At 38.6% G+C, this 10,878-nt stretch overlaps 1 non-coding gene and 1 pseudogene across 1 annotated transcript; one reads left to right on the top strand and one right to left on the bottom strand.

Moving 5' to 3' along the window:
* Positions 1 to 5,066: 5,066 nt before the first annotated feature.
* On the bottom strand, positions 5,067 to 5,173 carry LOC121763142. Its single transcript, XR_006042385.1, has one exon. It is a non-coding gene; the product is annotated as a small nucleolar RNA R71 (small nucleolar RNA).
* A 1,441-nt stretch (positions 5,174 to 6,614) lies between these two features.
* LOC121760443 lies at positions 6,615 to 10,100 on the top strand (annotated as a pseudogene).
* Positions 10,101 to 10,878: the final 778 nt, after the last annotated feature.

Below are 10,878 nucleotides of genomic sequence, written 5' to 3'. Positions count from 1 at the left end.
ATATATCATTATTATGCATATAGGGTGTGATTCGTTGCCTATGCATATATGTATATCGGTACAAGAAATATTCATTTAATAACAAAAAATGGAGTAATTTTATGATATACTATAACTACTTATTTAGTTTTAAGGGACTATTATAACATTTTCTATTTATATTAACTAATAATATATTCCCAAGCAATGTTTGATACCATTGATTAATAAATCCAATAGATATTTTTAGTTTTTTTTTTAAAAATTATTTTGTATAGAATACTAAAAAAGTAATCGTACAACATGTTTTGGCATCATCTGGATGTTAGTAATTTTATGAGCTGTTATTTAGTACTGAAAAATTACATTATTCGACTAGAACATGGATCGTCCACTTTTTACTATGTTTCAATTTTTTTTCATTAAAATATAGTGTTCATACACATGATATAATTGCATTTGCTAAAAATAATGAGCAAATTAAATTTTTGTCATGCAAAAGGTACAATACGGAGCATCAATTGTAAAGTGAATTAATTAGGTAAACACTATACCTAATTCATTTATAAAAATAATTCTATGGTACATCATCAATTTTTGAATGTGTCATGTCCATGCACTCCTCTGCACACACAACACACACTCTATATATAAAGTATATAGTCAATTCCATTGAAAATCTTGATGACTTTCATTGTGAGAGTTTGTGCAGTGATCTGCCAGAAATGATAGGACTAAATATGATTATTCCTTGATTGTTCTAAAAATCTTCTAACAATCACATATATAATCAATGTGAAGGGTGGTAAAACACCCACTAGATTTCACCTCCATTTAGCAAAAAAATAACCCCACTGCTACCCCTAAAGCTCATTTCACTCATTTTTAAGTAATCCCCATTTTTGGCAATAGACAATTTTCAGATGAACTACAACTATAGACACTACTACAAAACTTAAACCCAAATCTTTATTACTCCATCTTCTTTCTTTTTCATTTCCCTCTCTCCCTTTCAATTTCTCTCTTGTTCCTTTGCAATTTTCTTCATCTATGGAGAGATATTCCAAGTGGGCTTATGATCAAAGGTTGAGAGATGGAACCAATCTGAGCTTCGAGAGAGACCGGGCCCATGGCTTCTCGTGGCCTCAGAGGAACTATAGCTGCAGCTTTTGCAGCAAGGAGTTCAAATCTGCTCAAGCTCTTGGAGGGCACATGAATGTGCATAGGAGAGATAGGGCAAGAATGAGGCTTTCCCCAAACCCTAACCCTAACCCTAACCCTAACCCTAACCCTAATTTGTTGTTTCCGTCGTCGTCTCCGCTTCCCTCCACGGCTAAATTCTTGCCTTGTGATGTGGAATTTGTCTCTGTGATCAACTCAGCCTTTCCACCTCCTCTGCAAGAAGATGAGTTTGCAGCCATTGGCCGTTCCTCGACGATGACCCTTTGTAGAGAGGATCTTGGGAAATACAAGAATGGTGATGAGGCGATGCTTGACTTTGGAAGAAGAAATGATGTTATTAGATTGGATTTGAGCTTGGGTTTGATGCAAGATGCAAAGGGGGATCCAGATTCGGATTCCGAATTGGATTTAGAGCTTCGACTTGGTTATCCTAGAGATGGATACATCATCAAAAATGTAATGTGGTATGTCCAAATATGATTTTCATTAATTTGGACTTTTAATTTAGTACTACCGCTTCTTTCCTTCCTCTTATAATTCCGAATATTTCCACGGAAAAAAGGAAGTATATATGTATAATTTGAAACTATTTCACTCTTTAAGTGAGGGAGAAGAAAACAAACAACATAAAAAAAATTGAATTGCATCACCTTTCTTTTCTTCTTGCTTATGTATGTATTCAATTTCATTTATTTTACGTAAATGTAATGACATGGTATATTTCTTTCATTTCTGTCTAAATTTATTTTCTTTCCTAAATCAACGTTCTTGTTTGCTAAAAATTTTTATTTGTGCAATTAATGTTTGACGATGATGCATCAAATATGGGAGAAATCATCCCATTATAACTTTATAAACTAATTAACTTCTATTTTCTATTAACCACATTGTCCCATATATATATATATATATATATTGTATTTAGGGACATTCAAAAATTAAATAAATTCATCATTTTGTCGTGTTAGCAGATTTATCCAAATGAGATTGTATGGGCCTAAACCCCTCCAAATTCGTGATCACAAAATCAAAATACCATAAATCCAGATATAAAACATTTAAATAATGCATTGATTACAGTAGCTGGTCTTGTGCAAATCTCATGTATTAATCCAATTCCAAACTAAATTCTTTAATTCAACAAAAGTTGCATTATAATTCCTTTCAAACAAAATCCAAATGTAAATGCATTAATTGATGATTAATTTGAAAATGGGTAAGTGATGGTAATGGCACTGTAGTTTGTACCAGGAATGGGGGGAGAGAGTACAAGCAAAGCAGGGCAGGGTACAAACATAATAAAAGATGGAAGTGGATATTGCATTTTCCAACATCTGGTCTTGTGCATGTTCCCAACAAATGCTTGGGTGTCAGCAGCAGCATCATCACCTTTCTCTTTTAAGAAACCAAACATTTTCTCCCCTCTCTAACCAAATAACACCAATTCCTACCTATCACTTTCCCATGCCTTCAACCACACATTCCTACCTTTATCATCAATTTCTAATCAGCATACTACATGTTTTCATTATCAAAACCATACTCCAGACCTCTGAAACAAAAATTACAAAGTAATTCCTAGATAATTGTGTCATATTTTAAAAATGTTTCAAGAGTATGTAGTTCAGTCTTTTTTTTTCTAGTAAAAAAAATTATTTTTCTTTTATTTTGTTCTCTCTCTTTCTCTATCTTACTACACTAAAAACTGCAATTTTAGTTCCCTCAGGCTTATTTTTAAATTCCAATGAGTTTTTTGATGCGAAGCATATTTCCTATACTTTCCCTCTTAGACTATACATTTTTATGTAAATTATAACTCATCAAAGAGTGCTTTATTGAAGTTTAGGATGTTAAAGCGGGAAGGTTGTCGGAAGTGCACACTTGAGGATTCCAGAACTAACACCCGGTCGGATGTTTTAGCTCCAACATAACACCCGGTCGGGTGAAATGTAGAAAGCATTCGGAGTCCAGAACTTCGCCCGGTCTGGCGATTTTATGTACGAAACGCCCGGTTGGGCGTTTCGGAGCTTCAACGCTAATTGGCAGTTTACTCGGCAATTGAAGAATAAAAAGAAGGAAAAAGAATCAGACGAAGGGGAATTTTCAGAGAGGAAAAAAGAGAGAAAGGGAGAAAGAGAGGAGGAAGAAGAAAATGAAGAAGTTCCGGCCAACATTCCGACGATCCGTCTCCAAATCCCAATTCCACTCAACGAGAGCATGCTTCCTATGGTTTTTATTGCAAATATCACTATGTGTTTAGGCTAAGCTCTTTATGTTGCTCCAAGTTGTAATCTAGGCTTTGTATAGATATTTTTACACCATTGAACTCATATGTTTGTTACCAACAATGTGCTTAATGTTATTCACTATGTTTTTGGCTAATAATGTAGTGTTATTATTTCCTTTGCTATTGTCTCTTAACATAGTTTAAGAATGTTTGATTGTTGGACTGTTATTGAATTAGAATTGTTCAAAGGATAATTTGATAGTGGATTAAGTAGGTGATCATAGTAGATGTTTATTCTCTATAGCGCTTCGTAGGAATTTATAAACATTGAAGATTGGTTCGTAGGTTATGTGTTCAGCTAATTGCGAACTACTCATCGTGTACATGTTCAGTGTATGTGATTAGGTTGATGTTTTAATCCCTTCATATGTTTCATTGTTAAAGGTGTAGAACAATACAAGCCTAGTGAGCAACTTGAAGTGATACATATTTTCCCGTTCGAATAGTTTTTCTTTGGTTAACTTGTAGCTTTATTTTGTCATTAACTTTTGGAAATCAAAACCTTCAAAACAAATCACCTTTTAGTATGTCTTTCCTTTGTTTTAGAGTTAAATAATCAATTCATTCCCTGCAGATCGACACTCGAAGTATTACATTCGACGTTGTATTCTTGCAGTATTGCTGTAATATTAGAGCTATTTTATTAAACTTGTGTGATCTTATACTTGATAATTGAACTCGAAATTTACACATCAAGTTTTGGCGCCGTTGCCGGGGAAGGCAATAGATTGTTTAACTTCTAGCTTGTGTTTTGTGTTTTATTTGATCTTTCTTTTTATTCTTGTAGATACTCATTTCGTTTTCTTAGGAGGTGATAGCCATCTACCACGTCTGGACTTGAAGACGAAGGAGTATATTTTTCTAGGTGATATTTTCTCTAATTCTTAGGGTAGTAATTTGGTAGCTTAGTTTTTTTTCAAGCACACACTTTCTATAGGACTTACCCCAAAGTTGTCGAGATGTCTCGCTTTCGGTAATAGGGAAATATATGGTGTTTGTGCTTGGTGTCTTTTCCGTTGGGCAGGTTATAAAATAAAAAAAATTTAAAAAATAGTGAATGCACACGCGATCACAGGGTACACCACCGTTTGGATTACTCTGTTATCAATGAAGGAGAAGGTTTAGAGGTTCAACAAGTGAGTTCTTTCCGGACTATTTGAGTCCAATCAGAAGTAACCTACAGTTTGAGTTAAGGGAAGAAAGGGATCAAGAGTCAGACGTTGAATCAATGGCAGATAACAACAATGAGATTCCACCACCCGTGGGAAGGTTTGACGACACTCTTAGGTCAGGAATTGAGTATCCGGGGGAGTTCGCTTATGCAAATGATAACGTCAACATTCCAGCTCACTACATTAGTTTGGTGAATGGAGGAAATCTTTTCCACGGACGGGATGATAAAGATCCGGTGAGTCATCTTAATGCCTTTTATGAATTGACCAATTCTCATAGACCTCCAAATGTGGAGCATCATCGGATTAAGAGGGCATTATTTCCGTTCTCATTGAGGGAGAAAGCAAGAGCGTGGTATGATTCATTACCGGGCTACAACATAGCGACATTCCAAGAGTTGAAGTCGTTGTTTCTTTTGGAATACAACTCTCCAATGAAGATCGAGAAATTGAGAGAGGAGATCACTTCCTTCCGACAGAAATATGATGAGTCCTTCGCAGAAGCATGGAAGAGATTCACAGAAATGCTAAGGAAATGCCCAAGTCATGGTTTAGCTCCGGGGCATGACCTTTTGAAATTCTACAAGGGGCTCAATAATGAAGGCACGTGATTAGTCACTGCAGGCTCCAATGGGAACTTAGATGATCTATCTCACGATGAGGTTAGAGCCCTATTCCAAAGATTGACAAATAATCAAAGGAATTGGCATAATCCAAGAAGAGCGGCTGAGAAGGCATGAGATACATTTGGTGCTACAAAAGATGTAGAAAGAGTGACAGCAATAGAGGCTCAATTGGCAGACATAAGCACTCAAATGTCTTCGATGACAAAGGCAGTTAAATCTCTTCAACTGACTCCTCAACCTCAAGCAGTTGTTGTTTTGAAGTGTGGATTGTGCCAAGGCGGACATCATACGGATCAATGTCGGTAACAAGCGTCAAGGGTTCAACCAAGGCAATCAATACAACAATCAGCAGAATTGGAGGCCTCAACAAACAAAATGGAATCAAGCTGGTCCTAGCAACACCTCGGGTAATCAATGGATGAACAATACTCAACCCCCAGGTTTTGAGAAGAAGTCATCAGTTGAGGATCAATTGGGTCAGATGTTCTCTTTTATGACTAAAAGTCAAAAGGAGAATGAGAATTTCAAGGAAAGAACAATGGAAAAGTTTGGACAGATGGACGCTACAATAAGGAATCTTGAGACTCAGATTGGGCAGCTTGCTACAGCATCTCATACAAGAATTCCTAATACAATCCCGAGTAATACAGTGCCCAATCCTAAAGGTAATGAACAATGTAAGGTAGTGACTTTGAGAAGTGGTCGCGAGTTGGATTCGACACCATTAATGGACGGCCAAGGTACTTCCGACATCTCACACGCAGGGGCGGATGAGATGTTAGGCTTGCATTCCTCGCACGCAGGGGCGGACGAGGCATGTAAGGGAAGTCCCGCGTTGGTGCATGGGGCCCAACATGGTCAAGAACAGGCTGCATCCGGCAGCAAGGAACATGGTGAAGAATCCGAGTCAAGTGGAAAGTTTTCTGCAGAAGAGAAAGGAAAGAAGACAGTAGAAATGGAATCAAAGAGAAAGATGATGACAAGTCCAGCACTAGATCCGAAAAGCAAGTTCAATTTCCCCGATCATATTCCTCCTCCACCATATCCACCCAAGAGGAAGAAGAGGGCCCCAAAAGAGAAAAGTTTTGAGTGGATGATGAATGTGATTCGAAAAGTGAATGTGGATGTTTCATTAGTGGACCTCTTCACTAATTTTCCCAAGTTCTCCAAGTTCTTCAAGGACATGATGGCAAATAAGGAGAAACTACAAGACGAGGGGATAGTGGCTTTGAGCATGAATTGCTCACAATTGATTTCTGGAATGATGCCAATGAAGAAGAGGGACCTCGGAAGTTGTGTGATTCCTTGTGAGATCGGCAATACAATCTTCACAAAATGCTTATTAGATCAAGGATCGGGATCTCACTGATGGCTCTGAAAACTGCACGTACCATTGGTCTAGAGGATAGAATGGAGCCTATTGACATTGCTCTACAATTGGCTGATCATTCCATAGTGAAGCCCACGGGAATAGTAGAGGATGTCCTGGTCAAAGTCGACAAATTCGTCATCCCTGTTGATTTCATAGTCTTGGACATGCCCGAGGACAAAGAGGTACCAATCCTGTTTGGTAGACCATTTCTTGCCACGGGAGATATGTTGCTTGGAGCAAAAGACAACTCTGTCACGTTCAGAATTAATGGTGAACAAGTGACCATTAATGTAGAGAAGGCAATGAAGCACCATAGTGATGCAAAAGAGTGCTTTAGAGTTGATGTCCTTGATAAATGCATATTTTACAAGATGTGTTGCTCGGTAAGAATAGAAGGAAGCGTATATGACAAAGGGATCTTGGAAAGAGACCGTGGTTCGACAATCAAAGTAAATTTTGATGAAATAGAGGATTCTCAAGTTGATCAACCAAGTTTCGAAAATGAATGTGTGGTGGATACTTTCGTGGCGGATGTGAAACCTTTAATCGAAGTACCACCAAAGCTTGAATTGAAGCCACTCCCGGCAAATCTGAAATACGTCTTCCTTGGTGAGGATGAAACTCTACCGGTAGTAGTATCGGCTATGTTGAATGATGAAGAGGAATCCAAGTTAACAGAGTTGCTGAAGTCGCACAAGTAAGCTCTAGGATGGTCCATCGCCGATATCAAAGGAATCAGCTCCGCAATATGCATGCATAAAATTTTGATGGAAGATGGAGCTAAGCCGGTAAGAGAGAGACAAAGACGGTTGAACCCACTTATGCAAGAAGTGGTAGAAAAGGAAGTGAAGAAATTGTTAAAATTTGGGATGATCTATTCCATATCCGATAGTGAGTGGGTTAGCCTGGTGCAATGTGTACCGAAGAAATGAGGAATAACCGTGACAGTCAATGAAAAGAATGAAGTCTTAGCAACTCGATTGGTAAACTCATGGAGAGTTTGCATGGACTATAGAATATTGAACAAGGCGACAAGAAAAGATCACTTTCCGTTGCCATTTCTAGATCAGTTGCTTGATAGGATTGCGGGTTATTCTCACTATTGCTTCTTGGATGGATACTCGGGGTATAATCAGATTGCAATTGCCCCGAAAGATCAAGAAAAGACGACATTCACTTGCCCTATTGGTACTTATGCCTTCCGTCGGATGCCTTTTGGTTTGTGCAATGCACCGACTACATTTCAACATTGCATGATGCCAATATTTTCTGATATGAATGAAGACATCATGGAGATTTTTATGGATGATTTCTCCGTCTTTGGATCCTCATTTAACCTTTTCTTAGAAAATTTGAGACGGGTCTTGCAAAGATGTGAAGAATCGAATCTCGTGCTTAATTGGGAGAAGTGTCAATTCATGGTCAAAGAAGGCATAGTTTTGGGACACAAGGTGTCGGAGTTGAGATTGGAGATGGATAAGGCGAAGATTGATGTGATATCTAAGTTACCCCCCTCACCGAATGTGAAGGGCATCCGTAGTTTCCTTGGTCATGCGGGATTCTACCGAAGATTTATAAAAGATTTTTCAAAGATTGCAAAGACACTTTGCAACTTACTCGAGAAGGATGCCAAGTTCGTCTTTGATGATAAATGCCTTGAGGCATTTGAATTGCTTAAGAAAAAGCTAGTTGAAGCTCTTATTATTATCACACCTGATTGGTCGAAACCATTTGAGTTGATGTGTGATGCTTCGGACTATGCTGTAGGGGCCGTTTTAGGCCAAAGAAGAGACAAGGTCCTACATGCCATCTACTATGCTAGCAAAGTACTCAATGAACCTCAATTGAATTACACCATGACGGAGAAGGAAATGTTAGCAGTTGTGTACGCTTTTGAGAAGTTTCGTGTATACTACTTGGCACGAAGGTGGTAGTGTTCACAACCATTCAACTATCAAGTATTTGATGAATAAGAAAGATGCAAAGCCTCGGTTGGTGAGATGGATCCTATTATTACAAGAATTTGATGTGGAAAATAAAGACAAAAAGGGGACAGAGAATTTGGTAGCTGATCATCTTTCTAGGCTAGAGTGCTTGGAAGAGACGGAAGATGAGAAAAAGAAGAGGATCAATGAAAAATTTCCCGACGAGCAAGTGTTGCAAGGGAAGATCGGGAAACATATGTGCCGTGGTTTGCTAATTTGGCGAACTACCTTGTCACGGGCATTATACCCGAAGGGTTGTCGTCTAACCAAAAGAAGAAATTTTTGAGTGATACCCGCACTTATGTTTGGGAAGATCCGTTTCTCTTCCGTATTTGTAGTGATGGAGTCATTCGAAGGTGTGTGGGAGAGCATGAGCACATTCAGATTTTGTCTGCATGCCATGATTCTGTGTATGGCGGCCACTTTGGAGCACGTCGAACTACATTTAAAGTGCTTCAGTCCGGATTCTTTTGGCCATCGATCTTCAAGGATGCAAAAACCTATGTAGAGAGATGTGACAGTTGCCAAAGATCCGGCAATATCTCGTGGAGAAATGAAATGCCAATGACTAACATTCACGAGGTAGAACTCTTTGATGTTTGGGGAATAGACTTCATGGGGCCGTTTCCCAAGTCTAATGGACAACAATACATTCTTGTAGCGGTCGACTATGTATCTAAATGGGTAGAGGCAGTGGCCACGACAACCAATGATGCCAAAGTGGTGTTAAAGTTTATCAAGAATCACATCTTTAATCGTTTTGGGACACCACGAGCTATTATCAGTGATGGAGGAACTCATTTTTGCAACAAGTTGTTTGAAAACCTCCTAGGAAAGTATGGTGTCCAACACAAGGTTGCTACCCCTTATCATCCCCAAACTAGTGGCCAAGTTGAAGTCTCCAATCGAGAGATAAAGCGGGTGCTTGAGAAAGTTGTGAAGCCGTCTCGAAAGGATTGGGCTCAAAAGCTAGATGATGTGTTGTGGGCATATCGAATGGCATATAAGACCCCGATTGGAACTTCGCCATATAAGTTGGTCTTCGGAAAAGCTTGTCATTTGCCGGTAGAACTTGAGCATAAAGCTTATTGGGCTTTGCAAAAGCTTAATTTGGATTATGATGCTGCAGCCGAGAAGAGAATGTTTGACATGAATGAGATGGATGAGTTTAGGCTTCATGCATATGAGAGCGTTGATCTCTACAAGGAGAGTGCTAAGAGGATACATGATGCAGCCATTAAGCCTCATCAGTTCAAGGAGGGACAACTGGTCCTTTTATACAACTCTCGGCTGAAACTTTTTCCGAGCAAGCTCAAGTCAAGATGGTGGGGTCCTTATGTGGTGCACAAGGTATACCCCTACGGTGCTGTTGATATCCGAGATCATAAAAATGACATTCTTTGGAAGGTGAATGGCCAACGCTTGAAGGCCTATGTTGGAGTTGAAGGTGACATGGAGGCAAGAGAAGTGGCTTCTCTAGTGGAGCCGAAAATGTAGATCAAGGATGAAAAAAGTCGAGCCAACGACTATAAACAAAGGCGCTGATTGGGAGGCAACCCAAGTTTTTATTTTTCTTTTACTTTTGATTTCTTATGTTGGAGGTTTTGTTTGCTCAATTCTTTCCTCTAACATTTATTTTGAATTGAGTGTTTCTTTTTGTAGGTTTTGTTTCTTTTTGTAGGAGCAACATGGAGATAGGACTCATTTGGAGCTTAGGGGGAAGCACACCCACTATAGATTTCATGCCAAGTTTGGGGGAGTTTTCTTTCCCTTTATTTTTTATGTTCTTCTTTGTATGCATTGAGGACAATGAAGCATTCAAGTTTGGGGGGGGGGGTTGTTTGAGTTTCAATGATTTTTATGCATGATGCATGTTTTTTTTGGGTGTATTGTATGATAAAGATGTTTTGAATCTATGTATTTGACGGGTGCATGTTAGATCTTCAGCTTTCTGGTTGGGAAATCTTGCTTGATTTTACTTAATCTTTGAAGCTTAGGATGGATGGAATTTGTGCATGAATTTATTTGAAAAAGCATATTGTGATTACTTCCGATTTCTTGAGTTGAGGAGAGTATGAAAGTCACATGTCTTGTGGAAATTATCTTGGATTGATTTGCTTTATCGAGTGAAGTGCTTTCATTCATTTGTGTTAATGATTTAGGAGGATAAGACACTAGGATGAACTCCATGGCCAAATGATCACATGCCTAGTCCAACAAATGATCCCCTAGAAGTCACTTTGAGATTAATTCCCTATTGTTTGTGTAAACACTT

The sequence above is a fragment of the Salvia splendens genome, chromosome 13 (assembly GCF_004379255.2).
Source record: "Salvia splendens isolate huo1 chromosome 13, SspV2, whole genome shotgun sequence".
In the NCBI taxonomy this organism is placed as follows: Eukaryota; Viridiplantae; Streptophyta; class Magnoliopsida; order Lamiales; family Lamiaceae; genus Salvia; species Salvia splendens.
The sequence above is the reverse complement of the archived record's forward strand: the minus strand, read 5'-3'. Positions and strand labels throughout refer to the sequence as shown.